We start from the raw sequence: 18360 nt of genomic DNA on the forward strand, positions 1-18360 counted from the left end.
AGAAATTAACAGACCATAGTCATTTCTGGGCATCCCCAGAACGTTAAATAGCTTATCTGTTCTTCTTGGATTATTGTTCCCCCTTCCTTAATTGCTCTCTACTGCTAGTTCCCCTACATTCTACATTATAAACCATTTGTTTTACATTTTCAAAGTTCACATTAGTGGTAGCATATAATATTTCTCTTTTTGTGCCTGGCTTATTTCGCTCAGCATTATGTCTTCAAGGTTCATCCATGTTGTCATATGTTTCACCAGATCGTTCCTTCTTACTGCCGCGTAGTATTCCATCGTGTGTATATACCACATTTTATTTATCCACTCATCTGTTGAAGGACATTTGGGTTGTTTCCATCTCTTGGCAATTGTGAATAATGCTGCTATGAACATTGGCGTGCAGATATCTGTTCGTGTCACTGCTTTCCGATCTTCCGGGTATATACTGAGAAGTGCAATCGCTGGATCGAATGGTAGCTCTATATCTAGTTTTCTAAGGAACTGCCAGACTGACTTCCAGAGTGGCTGAACCATTATACAGTCCCACCAACAATGAATAAGAGTTCCAATTTCTCCACATCCCCTCCAGCATTTGTAGTTTCCTGTTTGTTTAATGGCAGCCATTCTAACCGGTGTTAGAAGGTATCTCATTGTGGTCTTAATTTGCATCTCTCTAATAGCTAGTGAAGCTGAACATTTTTTCATGTGTTTCTTGGCCATTTGTATTTCCTCTTCAGAGAACTGTCTTTTCATATCTTTTGCCCATTTTATAATTGGGCTGTCTGTACTATTGTCATTGAGTTGTAGGATTTCTTTGTATATGCAAGATATCAGTCTTTTGTCAGATACATGGTTTCCAAAATTTTTTTCCCATTGAGTTGGCTGCCTCTTTACCTTTTGAGAAATTCCTTTGAGGTGCAGAAACTTCTAAGCTTGAGGAGTTCCCATTTATCTATTTTCTCTTTTGTTGCTTGTGCTTTGGGTGTAAAGTCTAGGAAGTGGCCTCCTAATACAAGGTCTTGAAGATGTTTTCCTACATTATCTTCTAGGAGTTTTATGGTACTTTCTTTTATATTGAGATCTTTGGTCCATTTTGAGTTAATTTTTGTGTAGGGGGTGAGGTAGGGGTCCTCTTTCATTCTTTTGGATATGGATATCCAACTCTCCCAGCCCCATTTGTTGAAAAGACCGTTATGGCTCAGTTCGGTGACTTTGGGGGCCTTATCAAAGATCAGTCGGCCATAGATCTGAGGGTCTATCTCTGAATTCTCAATTCGATTCCATTGATCTATATGTCTATCTTTGTGCCAGTACCATGCTGTTTTGGCAACTGTGGCTTTATAATAAGCTTCAAAGTCAGGGAGTGTAAGTCCTCCCACTTCGTTTTTCTTTTTTAGAGTGTCTTTAGCAATTCGAGGCATCTTCCCTTTCCAAATAAATTTGATAACTAGCTTTTCCAAGTCTGCAAAGTAGGATGTTGGAATTTTGATTGGGATTGCATTGAATCTGTAGATGAGTTTGGGTAGAATTGACATCTTAATGACATTTAGCCTTCCTATCCATGAACATGGAATATTTTTCCATCTTTTAAGGTCCCCTTCTATTTCTTTTAGTAGAGTTATGTAGTTTTCTTTGTATAGGTCTTTTACATCTTTGGTTAAGTTTATTCCTAGGTACTTGATTTTTTTAGTTGCTATTGAAAATGGTATCTTTTTATTGAGTGTCTCTTCAGTTTGTTCATTTCTAGCATATAGAAACATTACTGACTTATGTGCATTAATCTTGTATCCTGCTACTTTGCTAAATTTGTTTATTAGCTCTAGTAGGTGTATCGTCGATTTCTCAGGGTTTTCTAGATATAAGATCATATCATCTGCAAACAATGACAGTTTTACTTCTTCTTTTCCAATTTGGATGCCTTTTATTTCTTTGTCTTGCCGGATTGCCCTGGCTAGCACTTCCAGCACAATGTTGAATAACAGTGGTGACAGCGGGCATCCTTGTCTTGTTCCTGATCTTAGAGGGAAGGCTTTCAGTCTCTCACCATTGAGTACTATGCTGGCTGTGGGTTTTTCATATATGCTCTTTATCATGTTGAGGAAGTTTCCTTCAATTCCTACCTTTTGAAGTGTTTTTATCAAAAAGGGATGTTGGATTTTGTCAAATGCTTTTTCAGCATCTATTGAGATGATCAATTGATTTTTCCCTTTAGAGTTTTTAATGTGTTGTAATACATTGATTGTTTTTCTTATGTTGAACCATCCTTGCATGCCTGGAATGAACCCCACTTGGTCATGGTGTATGATTTTTTTAATGTGTCTTTGGATTCGATTTGCAAGTATTTTGTTGAGGATTTTTGCATCTATATTCATTAGGGAGATTGGCCGGTAGTTTTCCTTTTTTGTAGCATCTTTGCCTGGTTTTGGTATTAGATTGATGTTAGCTTCATAAAATGAGTTAGGTAGTGTTCCATTTTTTTCAATGTTTTGAAAGAGTTTGAGTAAGATTGGTGTCAGTTCTTTCTGGAAAGTTTGGTAGAATTCCCCTGTGAAGCCATCTGGCCCTGGGCATTTATTTGTGGGAAGATTTTTGATGACTGATTGGATCTCTATGCTTGTGATGGGTTGGTTGAGGTCTTCTATTTCTTCTCTGGTCAGTCTAGGTTGTTCATATGTTTCCAGGAAATTGTCCATTTCTTCTACATTATCCAGTTTGTTGCCATACAGTTGTTCATAATATCCTCTTATAATTTTTTTAATTTCTTCAGGATCTGCAGTTATGTCACCTTTTTCATTCATTATTTTGTTTATATGGGTCTTCTCTCTTTTTGATTTTGTCAGTCTAGCTAGGGGCTTGTCAATCTTGTTGATCTTCTCAAAGAACCAACTTTTGGTGATATTTATCCTTTCTATTGTTTTTTTGTTCTCTATGTCATTTATTTCTGCTTTAATCCTTGTTATTTCTTTTCTTGTACTTGGTTTAGGATTGGTTTGCTGTTCATTTTCTAGCTTCTTCAGTTGATCCATTAGTTCTTTGATTTTGGCTCTTTCTTCCTTTTTAATATATGCGTTTAGTGCTATAAATTTCCCCCTTAGCACTGCTTTTGCTGCATCCCATAGGTTTTGGTATGTTGTGTTCTCATTTTCATTCGTCTCTATATATTTAGCAATTTCTCTTGCTATTTCTTCTTTAACCCACTGATTGTTTAGGAGTGTGTTGTTTAACCTCCAGGTATTTGTGAATTTTCTAAGTCTCTGATGGTTATTGACTTCTAATTGTATTCCATTGTGGTCAGAGAATGTGCTTTGAATAATTTCAATCTTTTTAAATTTATTGAGGCTTGTTTTATGTCCCAGCATATGATCTATTCTGGAGAAAGTTCCGTGAGCACTAGAAAAGTATGTGTATCCTGTTGATTTGGGATGTAATGTCCTGTAGATGTCTGTTAAATCTAATTCATTTATCATATTGTTTAGGTTTTCAATTTCCTTATTGGTCTTCTGTCTGGTTGATCTATCTATAGGAGAGAGTGATGCGTTGAAGTCTCCCACAATTATTGTGGAAACATCAATTGCTTCCTTTAGTTTTGCCAATGTTTCTCTCATGTATTTTGTGGCACCTTGATTGGGTGCACAGACATTTACGATTGTTATTTCTTCTTGCTGAATTGCCCCTTTTATTAGTATGTAGTGGCCTTCTTTGTCTCTCAAAACATCCCTGCATTTGAAGTCTATTTTATCTGAGATTAATATTGCTACACCTGCTTTCTTTTGGCTGTAGCTTGCATGAAATATTTTTTTCCATCCTTTCACTTTCAGTTTCTTTGTGTCCCTGTGTCTAAGATGAGTCTCTTGTATGCAACATATTGATGGTTCATTTTTTTTGATCCATTCTGCGAATCTATATCTTTTAATTGGGGAGTTTAATCCATTTACATTCAACGTTAAAACCGTGAAGGCATTTCTTGAATCGGCCATCTTATCCTTTGGATTATGTTTGCCATATTTTTCCCTCTCTCTATTAATATCCTTTATTGTACCCATACCGAATCTCTTTAGTACTGAACCTTTCTCCAGGTCTCTCTATCCTGTCTTTGTTTCTCTGTATGTAGGGCTCCCTTTAGTATCTCCAGTAGGGCAGGTCTCTTGGTAGCAAATTCTCTCAGCATTTCTTTGTCTGTGAAAAATTTAAGCTCTCCCTCAAATTTGAAGGAGAGCTTTGCTGGATAAAGTATTCTTGGCTGGAAATTCCTCTCACTCAGAATTTTAAATATATCGTGCCACTGCCTTCTTGCCTCCATGGTGGCTGCTGAGTAGTCACTACTTAGTCTTATGCTGTTTCCTTTGTATGTGGTGAATTGCTTTTCTCTTGCTGCTTTCAGAACTTGCTCCTTCTCTTCTATGTTTGACAGTGTGATCAGTATATGTCTCGGAGTGGGTTTTTTTGGATTTATTCTATTTGGAGTTCGCTGAGCATTTATGATTTGTGTATTTATGTTGTTTAGAAGATTTGGGAAGTTTTCCCCAACAATTTCTTTGAATACTCTTCCTAGACCTTTACCCTTTTCTTCCCCTTCTGGGACACCAATGAGTCTTATATTCGGACATTTCATATTATCTATCATATCCCTGAGGTCCATTTCGAGTTTTTCAATTTTTTTCCCCATTCTTTCTTTTATGCTTTCATTTTCCATTCTGTCATCTTCCAGGTCACTGATTCGTTGTTCAACTTCCTCTAGTCTTGTACTATGAGTGTCCAGAATCTTTTTAATTTGTTCAACAGTTTCTTTAATTTCCATAAGATCATCCATTTTTTTATTTAGTCTTGCAATGTCTTCTTTATGCTCTTCTAGGGTCTTCTTGATTTCCTTCATATCCCGTACTAGGGTCTCATTGTTCATCTTTAGCTCTTTGAGTAGCTGCTCTAGGTGGTGTGTCTCTTCTGGTCTTTTGATTTGGGTGCTTGGGCTTGGGTTATCCATATCATCTGGTTTTTTCATATGCTTTATAATTTTCTGTTGTTTTTGGCCTCGTGGCATTTGCTGAACTTGATAGGGTTCTTTTAGGGTTTGTAGACCAGTTGAAGTCCTTATCTCTAATTTATCAGATCTACAGCTTCGTGGTGTACACTTTCTCTAACTAACCAGCAGGTGGCGTCCACGAGCCACCTGTTCTCCACAAGCCAGATCTCCCCTGCTTAGCCTTTTTGGTGAGTGGGGGAGTGAGTCTTGTGGGGCCCAATTGGTGTCCGAAGCTTGCGTGTGTAGTTGGTGTTGCCTGCCCTGTATGTGGGGTGTGTTTCTGGGCAGTCGGGGAGGGGGGGTGGCCCTAACAATCAAATCTCCCTGATGATCCTAGAGTTTTAAAGCTGCTGCAATAGTCTAATCCTTCAGTTCAGTCCTGCCACAGTTTGTCTCTGCCACTGACCCACAAGTCTTTGGTATTGGCGTATGGCTCCTGAGACTTGCAAGTGGGCCCCTCTTCCAGGCTGTGCACCCCGGGTCCTCTGTTGAGGGATGACTGTGCTATGTCACAGGTGAGTGCCGTCCCCCCAGGGCAGTTCTGGGCTGCTGGTCTGTGTTGGGAGGCTCCCAGTCTGCTCAAATGATGGCTGAATGGGGCTCTGTTAATTCACACTGCTCCCCCTTCCCAGCTCTGGGACATTCAGCTGAGGTTGCAGGGAAGGCTAATGTCCACGCCCAGTTTTGTGGTGTGTGCCTGTTATTTGAAGCACTTCCGTCACACTGGGTTGTCTGGGGCAGCTCTGGGCTATGGGGCTGGCGATGGGCAGGAGTGTTTCCTGTCCACCAGGATGGTGGCTGTGAGCGGACACCCCCCTTTTCTTGGGAAGTTGTGTTGTTTAGTGAATTTTCTCAGCCACTGAAATATTGCCTTTTGTCTCAGAGCTCTCTTAGTTCTGCTCTTGACTTGACGTGCCCAAATTTCAATTCTTTGAAGCTTTCTGTATTGAGCTTCTTAGAGTAATTGTTTTAGAAAAAGCAAAAAGGATTTAAAAAAAAAACAAAAAAAAAAAAAAAAAACGGCCCTCCTCAGAGATCTAATGGGTTATTGAAATGCTAATAGACAAAGCAACCAGGGCCATTAAGGAAAGGTGCAGAGGGCAGAGAGATCAGCTTTGCTTCAGGATTTGCATATGCGCCTCAAGGCCTGATCTCCGCCCTTCCCCTTTCTGTGTTCACCAGAACTCGAAAAATCCTCTGCTTTTATTTTGGAGTTTTTCGTGTTGTTTTTTTTCTATGTCTGTCTCCTCTCTGCTGGGCTGGCTGCTCTCAGAGTCTCTGGTGTCTGGTCTCAGTCTATCTATGGTTGGAGTTTGAATCAGTAGAATGAGTTTCCGATAAGAGCAGCCACTGCAATTCTCCCTTCTCCTTCCCGGAGCTGACAGCCCCTCCTCCCCCGGGACTGAGCCTGTCAGGGAGGGGCGCGGGTCCCCTGGCCGCAAAAACTTACAGATTTCGCTGATCTCAGCAGTTCCACGTTTTCATGAGTGTTGTATGAAGTATGCCCAAAGACAGATTGCTCTGTGGTGTCCAGTCCACGCAGTTCCTGGCTTTTTACCTACTTTCCTGGAGGAGTAACTAAAACATACAGCTCACCAGTCTCCAGAATACTTTTAATATAAAAATATTTGTACCTGTAATCATGGGTGAAGTAAGTAGCTATTTTAACTACAATGAAAAACCTTACAGTGATAGCACCACGCAGAAAATTCCCTGCAACATTTCTAGACATTCTATAAGTGCAAAGAAGTTGAAGCCAGAAGGGTACAAATACTTCAAAATATCATGGAGGTGGTTATTTTATAAAAATAATATATTAAAAATATATCACAATCTTTTTATACTTTGTAATGAAATGAGCAGTGATAATAGCAATCTGTGATCCATATTCACTGTTTTATTGGCGGTAAAGTGCTTAAAAAGAGTTTTTGAAGTAAGCAGCGGTTTTTTTTTTTTAAATAGGTAATCTGTTCTTTCAAGGCTTTCAAACATTGAGTGAAAAAGTAACTGTTGTGAAAGAAACTCATGCTAAGGATATATCATTTTCAAAATTGATATTTATGAGTATTTATATAGTTACATGATTTTCTTGCCAAAATTGATGTTTTTTTCACCTATAAAAACTTCATATATTCACACTTTAAAAACTTGAAGATAGATTTTTCTAAGCCATTTAAAAATCTCTCATATGAAGAATTTGAGTGGATATGTAGCCTATATGGTAAAAATATTGAAATTCTATCTATATTCATTAGCTTATATGAGCAAATGATGGACTTCTGAAACAATGGAAATTTAATAGCTAAATCTCATCATATAAGCAATGGATGGAATTGGGAAATAAATATCATGATTTATTAAGAGCAGACAATGATATACTTCAGAGGTAACAAAGAATCTTTTGTCACCTGTCAGCCACTAATATCAGCTATCAAAATAAAATAAATGTAATTTTTATTTCTGTCAGACTTTTGAATTGCTGTGTCACAAAATTATATGAAAATTTACAAAATGTGTGTATTAAATCATATTATTCTTTATAAAAATGTTGATAATACTCTTAGAGGTGTCAGAAAGGTTTTTTGTACAATAAATATATAAATTAGAAATGTTTTAAATTTTTATCTCATCCTTTAAAATATTTTATACAAAGTACACAATGTATAGTTTGTTGTACATGTAAGTATGTAGATACATATACATATGCACATACAGACATACACACATATTTGGGGGTGTGCTCAAAAATCTTTCATGATGAGACGCACAATCCAAAATATTTGAGAATCACTGAATTAGGCATTCAAAGGTTCTCAAAATTTGACCTCAGGAAACCCCATCTCTTTAGCTAGTGTGAATTGTTTCCTATCCCTAAAACAAATTTTTATATTCCTTTCCTACACTATTGTCTTTATACAAGTGAATGCTATGTTAATTTACAAATTGAAATGTCCCACTTTTCTCTGGCTAACTCAAATCCTATCTATCTTCATGGCCTGTTCTTTGAAGACTCTCCTGGCATCTTCTGTTTTAAGAGTTCTCTCACATTTTAAAATGCATAGCAGTTACTGTTTTTAATAGGCTCTTAGCTCTAGGTGATATCATACTTTAGGGAGATCCTTTCATGGTATTATTTGCTTTAATGGGTATATGTCTTATTTTCCCAGCTTCTTGAAGGCAAAACCTCTCACTTACACTTTTATATTCTCCATAGTACCTAACACAAGTCCATGCAAGTAGTGGATCCTCTATGAAGTTTTGTGGAACCAATGTCTTTTTCAGAAAAATCAAGTTGAAGGAAGATGTCTCTGGAGTTCACAAAACCCTCTGTGGGAGGGATCAAAGATGGCAGATTAGGAGAGACAGAGAAAAATTCACGTCCATGAAAAACACTAGATAAAGGACAGAAAGCACTCCAGAATAGCATTACAGGGTGCCATGAGGTGGGCAGGGACTTCTACATCCATACTGAGTGTGTACTTGGAAAAACCATGATGGGTGAATGTTCAGCCTGGAGCACTGTCAGGAAATGGGTGGCTGGAGCCAGTGGATGGTGCAGAGGAGAGTTGCCTTCCATGCCCTGGGCACCCTCCCCAGTACCTGGTGTGGGTGATAACCCTTCATGAATGTGTGGTCAAGAACCCCTATGCTAGGGACTGGAGATTGGAGCAGAGAGATGGTCACAGAAGTGGGTAGCTTTTCACACCCCATGCAGCCATCTTTGCAGCTGGCTGGGAGACAACCCTTCACAGCCCTGCATCCAAGAGTTTCCTTGAGGGAATTTGGGATTCAGTGGCTTGTGACAGCATCCACCCATCCTCCATGGAAGCCTGTGGTATGCACAGCCTAGGGACAGGGGTGCCACATGGAAGACCCAGGAGCCTCCCCCCAAATCCCAGGGACTTGTGGGCCCATAGCAGAGAGGAACTGTGGGGTATTTGAGCTGAAAGGTGAGACACGCAGCTCTGCAGACCCAGAGTACTCCACCTGCAACCCTGGGAATGGCTGAGACCACTGTGTCCTGGAGCAGACTCTGCTAAACCACACATGGCATGCCACCCACCCTCAGGGCTGCAGTCCTCAGTGCACACAGAAAATTGGTGCACTAATTTGAACTCCACATGGTTTGGATCCCCACTCAGTGCACAGACTGACTTGGGGAGAACTGGCTTGAGTGTAAGAGGTGACTCAGGTGTGCCATCTGCTGGTAGGTCAGGGAAAGTGTACTCCACCAAGCTGTAGCTCTGCCAAATTATAGATAAATGTTCAAATAATCCTGCATATCCTAAAAGAACCCTATCAAGATAAGCAAATGCCAAGGGGCCAAAAACAGCAGAAAATTATAAAGCATAAGAAGAAACCAGAAGATATGGATAACACAAATGTCCAAATTAAAAAGCCAGAGGAGACACAGAACTTAAAGCAATTAATCAAAGAAGTACACAAAAACATCAATATCATGGCTCAGGATATAAAGAACATGAAAAAGACCCTAGAAGAGCATAAAGAAGAATTTGCAAAAGTAAATTAAAAAATAGATGATCTTATGGAAATAAGATACTGTTGATCAAATGAAAAATATTCTTGAGACACATAACAGCAGATTTGAAGAGGTAGAGGAACAAATTAGTGAACTCAGATACAGTGATGGAAAGTGAAAGCACAAAATAACAAATTGTGAAAAATTTCAAAAATTTGAAATGGGTATCAGGGAAATGATGGACAACATGAAGCACGAAATATAAGAATCATTGGTGTTCAAGAAGGGGAAGAGAAGAGTAAAGGGTTAGGAAGAGTATTCAAAAACATTGTTAGGGAAAACTTCCCAACCCTTCTAAATGACATAAATATGCAAATCAAAGATGCCTGTTCTAGTTTGCTAATGCTGGCAGAATGCAAAACACCAGAGATGGATTGGCTTTTATAAAAGGGGATCTATTTAGTTACAAAGTTACAGTCTTAAGGTGATAAAGTGTCTGAGGTAACACATCAATAATCGGGTACCTTCACTGGAGGATGACAAATGATGTCCGGAAAACCTCTGTTAGCTGGGAAGGCATGTGGCTGGTGTCTGCTCCAAAATTCTGGTTTCAAAATGGCTTTCTCCCAGGATATTCCTCTCCAGTCTTCAGCTTCTCTCCAAAATGTCACTCTCAGTTGTTCTTGGAGGCATTTTTCCTCTCTTAGCTTCTCTGGAGCAAAAGTCTGCTTTCAAAGTCCATCTCCAAAATGTCTCTGTAAACTGCAGTTCCCCTTTAAGCTCCTGTGCATTCTTCAAAGTGTCCTTCTTGGCTGTAGCAAGCTTGCTAGTATCTGAACTTACATAGTGTTCTAGTAAACTAATCAAGGCCCATGCTGAATGTGTGGGGCCACACCTCCATGGAAATTGTCCAGAGTTATCACCCATAGTTGGATGGGTGCATTTCCATAGAAACAACCTAATCCAAATGTTCCAACTTAATCCCCACTAATACTGTTTCTCCCCACAAGACTGCATCAAAGAACATGGCTTTTTTTCTGGGGGACATAATGTATTCAAACTGGTACAATACACAACAAACTCGAAATAGAAAAAATCCAAATAAACCTACTCAGACACATTCTGATCAGATTTTCAAATGCTGAAGAGAAGGAGAAAGTTCTGAAAGCAGTAAGAGAGAAATGATTCATCTCATACAAGGGAAACAATGTAAGGCTAACTAATGACTAATCAGTGGGCACCATGGAGGTGAGAAGGCAGAGGTATGACATATTTAAAATTCTGAGAGAGAAAAATTGCCAGCCAAGAATTCTTCATCCAGCAAAACTCTCCTTCAAAATTGAGAGAGAGCTTAAAATTTTCACAGACAAACAAATGCTGAGAGAATTTGTTAGCAAGAGACCTGTCCCACAAGAAATAGTAAAGGTAGCTCTACTGGCTGAGAAAAAAAGAAAGGAGAGAGGTCTGGAGAAGGGCACAGAACTGAAGAGTTTTAGTAAGGGTACCTTAGAGGAAATAAAGAGGGTGGAGGAATACATCTGACTAATAAAAACCAAAGGATAAGATGGCTGATTCATGAACTGCCTTCACAGTAATAACATTGAATGTGAATGAATTAAACTCCCCAATTAAAAGATATAGATTGTCAAAATGGATTTAAAAATATGAACTATCAATATGTTGTTTACAAGAGATTCATCTTAGATCCAGAAACACAAAGAAATTGAAAGTGAAAGGATGGAAAAGAATATTCCATGCAAGCTACAGGCAAAAGAAAGCAGGGGTAGCAATACTTAGTTCAGGTAAAATAGACTTTAAAGGCAAGGATGTCATAAGAGACCAAGAAGGATACTGTATACTAATAAAAGGACAATTTACCAAGGAGAAATAATCATAAATGCTTAAGCACCCAATCAAGGTGCTTCAAAGTACATGAGATAAACATTGGCAAAACTGAAGGTAGCAATATATGTTTCCACAATAATTGCAGGAGACTTCAATACACCACTCTCTCCTATAGATAGAGCAACTAGACAGGGGACCAATAAGGAAATTAAGAACCTAAACAATGTGTAAATGAATTAGACTTAATGGACATATATAGAGAATTACACCCCAAACCAGGATATACATTCTCCTCTAGTGCTCATGGAACTTTCTCCAGGATAGATTATATGCGGGAGCATAAAACAAGCCTCAGTAAATTTAAAAAGTTTGAAATTATTCAAAGCACAATCTCTGACCACAATGGAATTCAGCTAGAAGTCAATAACCGTCAAAGATCTAGAACATTCACAAATATGTGGAGGTTAAACAACACACTCCTAAACAATCAGTAGGTCAAAGAAGAAATTTCAACAGAAATTGCTAAATATCTATAGTCAAATGAAAATGAGAACACAACATATCAAAACTTACGGGATGCAGTGAAGGCAGTATAGAGGCAGAAATTTATAGCTCTAAGTGCATGCATAAAGGAAAGAGCTGAAAATCAAAGAACTAATGGAACAACAGAAGAAGCTAGAAAATGATCAGTAAACTAATCTTAAAGCAGGTCAAAGAAAAGAAATAACAAGGATGAGAGCAGAAATAAATGATATGGAGAACAAAAAAAATAGAAAGAATAAATAAAACCAAATGTAGGTTCTTTGAGAAGATCAACAAGATTGACAAACTCTTAGCTAGACTGACAAAGTAAAAAAGAGAGAAGATCCAAATAAACAAAATAATAAATCAGAGGGTGGACATTACTGTGGATCCTGATGAAATAAAAAAAAAAATCATAAGAGGATGCTATGAACAACTTTATGACAACAAACTAGAAAATTTAGAGGAAGTGGATAATTTCCTGGAAACACATGAGCAACATAGACTGGCCAGAGAAGAAATAGAAGACCTCAACAAACCAATCACAAAGCAAAGAGATCCAATCAGTCATCAAAAAGCTTCCTACAAAGAAAAGCCCAGGGCCAAATGGCTTCACAGGGCAATTCTATCAAACTTTCCGAAAAGAACTGACACCACTCCTACTTAAACTCTTTCAAAAATTGAAGAGAATGGAACACTATCTAACTCATTTTATGAAGCCAACATCACTCTAATACCAAAACCAGATAAAGATGCTACAAGAAAGGGAAACTACAGGCCATTCTCCCTCATGAATATAGATGCAAAAATTCTTAAAAAAAAAAAAAAATACTTGCAAATCGGATCCAAAGACACATTAAAAAAATCATACACCATAACCAAGTGGGGTTGATCCCAGGCATGCAAGAGTTGTTCAACATAGGAAAATCAAGCAATGTAATACAACACATTAATAAATCAAAAGGGAAAAATCTAGTGCTCATCTCAATAGATGCTAAAAAAGCATTCAACAAAATTCAGCATCCTTTTTTGATAAAAACACTTCAAAAGGTAGGGATTGAAGAAAACTTCCTCAACATGATAACGGGCATATATGAAAAACCTACAGCCAGCAGAATACTCTATGGTGAGAGATTGAAAGCCTTCCATCTAAGATCATGAATGAGACAAAGATGCCTACGGTCACCACTGTTATTTAACATTGTGCTAGAAGTTCTACTCAGAGCAATCTGGCAAGACAATGAAATAAAAGGCAAAAAAAAAAAAAAAAAAGGAAGAAGTAAAACTGTCATTATTTGCAGATGATATGATCTTATAGTTGGAAAACTCTGAGAAATGGATGACAAAGCTACTTGAGCTAATAAACAAATTCATCAAAGTGGTGGGATACAAGGTTAATGCACATAAGTCAGTAATGTTCCTGTACACTAGAAATGACCTAACTGAAGAGACACTCAAGACAAAGATTCCGTTTTCAATAGCAACTAAAAAAATCAATTACATAGGAATAAACTTAACCAAGGATGTAAAAGACCTGTACACAAAAAATTACATAACTTTACTAAATGAAATAAAAGGGGACCTAAAGAGATGGAAAGATATTCCATGTTCATGGATAGGAATGCTTAAACATCATTAAGAAGTCAATCCTACCCAAACTGATCTACAGATTCAATGCAATTCCAGTCAAAATTCCAACAACCAACTTTGCAGACTTGGAAAAGCTAGTTATAAAATTTATTTGGAAGGGAAAGATACCTCAAATTGCTAAAACATTCTAAAAAAAGAAAAATGAAGTGGGAGGACTTACACTTCCTGACTTTGATGCTTACCCCAAAGCCATTGTAGTCAAAACAGCATGGTATTGGCACAAAGATAGACATAGTGATCAATGGAATTGAATTGCAAATTCAGAAATAAGTCCCCAGATCTATGATCAACTGATTTTTGATAAGGCATCCAAATCCACTGAAGTGGGATGTAACAGTTTCTTCAACAAATGGAACTGAGAGAACCGGATATCCATATTCATAAGAATGAAAGAGGACCCTTACCTCACACTCTATACCAAAATTAACTCAAAGCAGAACAAAGACCTCAATATAAGAGACAGTACCATAAAACTCCTAGAAGGTAATGTAGGGAAACATCATCAAGACCTAGTAATAAGAGGTCACTTCTTAGACTTTACACCCAAAGCACAAGCTGTGAAAGAAAAAATAGATAAATGGGAACTCCTCAAAATCAAAAACTTCTGTACCTCAAAGGAATTTGTCAAAAGGATGAAGAGGCAGCCAACTCAATGGAAGAAAATATTTGGAAACCACATGTCTGATAAGAAACTGGCATCTTGCATTTATAAAGAAATCCTACATCTCAACAACAATAGTACAAACAGCTCAATTATAAAATGGGGGAAAAGATATGAAAAGACATTTCCCTGAAGTGGAAATACAAATGGTGAAAAAACACATGAAAAAATGTTCATCTTCACTAGCTATTAGGGAGATGCAAATCAAGACCACAATGAGATATCATCTCACACCAATAAGAATGGCTGCCATTAAACAAGCAGGAAACTACAAATTCTGGAGAGGATGTGGAGAAAATGGAACTCTCATTCATTGCTGGTGGGACTGTATAATGGTACAACCACTCTGGAAGACAGTTTTGCAGTTCCTCAAAAAACTAGATATTTAGTGTGATGGTTAGGTTCATGTGTCAGCTTGGCCAGGTGATGGTATCCAGCTGTCTGGTCAAGCAAGCACTGGCCTAACTGTTGCTGAGAGGACATTTGTGGCTGGTTAATAAACCAACAGGCTGGTTTATTAAATTATCAGTCAACTGGCTGCAGCTATGACTGATGATGTCAACAGAGGGCATGTTTTCCACAATGAGAGAATGCAGTTGGCTGGATTTAATCCAATCAGTTGAAGACTTTTAAGCAAGACAGATAAAGAACCTTCACTTCTTCTTTGGCTGACCAGTGAAGTGTTTCCTGAGGAGTTCATTGAAGTTGCCAGTTCATTTCCTAAGGAGTTCATCGAACATTTTCATTGGAGTTGCCAGTTTGCTGCCTGCCCTATGGAGTTTCGACTTGTGTATACCCACAGTTGCATGAGACACTTTTTATAAATGTTATATTCATAGATATCTCTCATTGATTCTGTTTCCCTGGAGAACCCTAATACATCAAGTTACCCTAAGATCCAGCAATTTCACTTCTCAGTATATACACAGAAGATCTGAAAGCAGTGACACAAACAGATATTTGCACACTGATGTTCATAGTGGAATTGTTCACAATTTCTAAGAGATGGCAACAATCCAGATGTCCTTCAACAGATGAGTGGATAAACAAAATGTGGTATATTCACATGATTGAATACTATGCAGCAGTAAGAAGGAACAAAGTAGTGAAAGTTATGACAACATGGATGGACCTTGAAGACATATGCTGAGTGAAATAAGCCAGACACAGAAGGAGAGATATTGTATGTTACTACTAATGTGAACTCTGTGAAAAATGTAAAATAAGTGTCTTACAATGTAGAATATAGGGGACCTAGAGATAGATAGAAGCTAGTGAAAGGGGAATGATAATCTAATATGTACAGATATGATAAAATAGGGTGATCTTCATGGTATGGGGATGGACAGGTGTGACTATGGTTCATTAATGGGATTATAATTATCAGTGACACATTGAAGGCAAACATCTGTGTAAATGGTTGTTTAAAGGCATGTAATGCACAGAGTAGCACCACAAACCTAAATAAGTGTTAGCATGATATACTTACAAGGTATAACATTGGTGCTGAGGGTAAACAACAGAGTGGTATGGAAAAACTACTCATTGCATATTTTTTTTTTTTTAATCATCATTTTATTGAGATATATTCACATACCACGCAGTCATACAAAACAAATTGTACTTTCGATTGTTTACAGTACCATTACATAGTTGTACATTCATCACCTAAATCAATCCCTGACACCTTCATTAGCACACACACAAAAATAACAAGAATAATAATTAGAGTGAAAAAGAGCAATTGAAGTAAAAAAGAACACTAGGTACCTTTGTCTGTTTGTTTGCTTCCCCTACTTTTCTACACATCGATCCATAAACTAGACAACGTGGAGTTTGGTCCTTATGGCATTCCCAATCCCACTGTCACCCCTCATAAGCTACATTTTTATACAACTGTCTTCGAGATTCATGGGTTCTGGGTTGTAGTTTAATAGTTTCAGGTATCCACCACCAGCTACCCCAATTCTTTAGAACCTAAAAAAGGTTGTCTAAAGTGTGCGTAAGAGTGCCCACCAGAGTGATCTCTCGGCTCGTTTTGGAATCTCTCGGCCACTGAAGCTTATTTCATTTCCTTTCACATCCCCCTTTTGGTCAAGAAGATGTTCTCCATCCCACGATGCCGGGTCTACATTCCTCCCCGGGAGTCATATTCCACGTTGCCAGGGAGATTCACTTCCCTGGGTGTCTGATCCCACGTAGGGGGGAGGGCAGTGATTTCACCTTTCAAGTTGGCTTAGCCAGAGAGAGAGGGCCACATCTGAGCAACAAAGAGGCATTCAGGAGGAGACTCTTAGGCACAAATACAGGGAGGCCTAGCCTCTCCTTTGCAGCAACCGTCTTCCCAAGGGTGAAACTTATGGTAGAGGGCTCAACCCATCAAACAACCAGTCCCCTATGTCTGTGGTCATGTTAGCAACCATGGAGGTGGGGTAGGCGAATACCCCTGCATTCTCCACAGGCTCCTCAAGGGGGCACTACATCGTTTTTTTTTTTTTTTTTTTTTTTTTTTTTTCCTTGTTTGTCTTTTTTCTTTTTTTTTTTTTTAACTTTCCCTTCTTTTTTCAAATCAACTGTATGAAAAAAAAAGTTAAAAAGAAAACAAACATACAATAAAAGAACATTTCAAAGAGACCATAGCAAGGGAGTAAGAAAAAGACAACTAACCTAAGATAACTGCTTAACTTCCAACATGTTCCTACTTTACCCCAAGAAAGTTACATACTATAGCAACATTTCAGTGAACTTGTTCCTACTACATCCATCAGAAATTAACAGACCATAGTCATTTCTGGGCATCCCCAGAACGTTAAATAGCTTATCTGTTCTTCTTGGATTATTGTTCCCCCTTCCTTAATTGCTCTCTACTGCTAGATCCCCTACATTCTACATTATAAACCATTTGTTTTACATTTTTCAAAGTTCACATTAGTGGTAGCATATAATATTTCTCTTTTTGTGCCTGGCTTATTTCGCTCAGCATTATGTCTTCAAGGTTCATCCATGTTGTCATATGTTTCACCAGATCGTTCCTTCTTACTGCCGCGTAGTATTCCATCGTGTGTATATACCACATTTTATTTATCCACTCATCTGTTGATGGACATTTGGGTTGTTTCCATCTCTTGGCAATTGTGAATAATGCTGCTATGAACATTGGCGTGCAGATATCTGTTCGTGTCACTGCTTTCCGATCTTCCGGGTATATCCCGAGAAGTGCAATCGCTGGATCGAATGGTAGCTCTATCTCTAGTTTTCTAAGGAACTGCCAGACTGACTTCCAGAGTGGCTGAACCATTATACAGTCCCACCAACAATGAATAAGAGTTCCAATTTCTCCACATCCCCTCCAGCATTTGTAGTTTCCTGTTTGTTTAATGGCAGCCATTCTAACCGGTGTTAGATGGTATCTCATTGTGGTCTTAATTTGCATCTCTCTAATAGCTAGTGAAGCTGAACATTTTTTCATGTGTTTCTTGGCCATTTGTATTTCCTCTTCAGAGAACTGTCTTTTCATATCTTTTGCCCATTTTATAATTGGGCTGTCTGTACTATTGTCATTGAGTTGTAGGATTTCTTTGTATATGCAAGATATCAGTCTTTTGTCAGATACATGGTTTCCAAAATTTTTTTCCCATGGAGTTGGCTGCCTCTTTACCTTTTTGAGAAATTCCTTTGAGGTGCAGAAACTTCTAAGCTTGAGGAGTTCCCATTTATCTATTTTCTCTTTTGTTGCTTGTGCTTTGGGTGTAAAGTCTAGGAAGTGGCCGCCTAATACAAGGTCTTGAAGATGTTTTCCTACATTATCTTCTAGGAGTTTAATGGTACTTTCTTTTATATTGAGATCTTTGGTCCATTTTGAGTTAATTTTTGTGTAGGGGGTGAGGTAGGGGTCCTCTTTCATTCTTTTGGATATGGATATCCAACTCTCCCAGCCCCATTTGTTGAAAAGACCATTATGGCTCAGTTCGGTGACTTTGGGGGCCTTATCAAAGATCAGTCGGCCATAGATCTGAGGGTCTATCTCTGAATTCTCAATTCGATTCCATTGATCTATATGTCTATCTTTGTGCCAGTACCATGCTGTTTTGGCAACTGTGGCTTTATAATAAGCTTCAAAGTCAGGGAGTGTAAGTCCTCCCACTTCGTTTTTCTTTTTTAAAGTGTCTTTAGCAATTCGAGGCA

This window comes from Choloepus didactylus, chromosome 3 (assembly GCF_015220235.1).
Source record: "Choloepus didactylus isolate mChoDid1 chromosome 3, mChoDid1.pri, whole genome shotgun sequence".
NCBI classification, from domain to species: domain Eukaryota; kingdom Metazoa; phylum Chordata; class Mammalia; order Pilosa; family Megalonychidae; genus Choloepus; species Choloepus didactylus.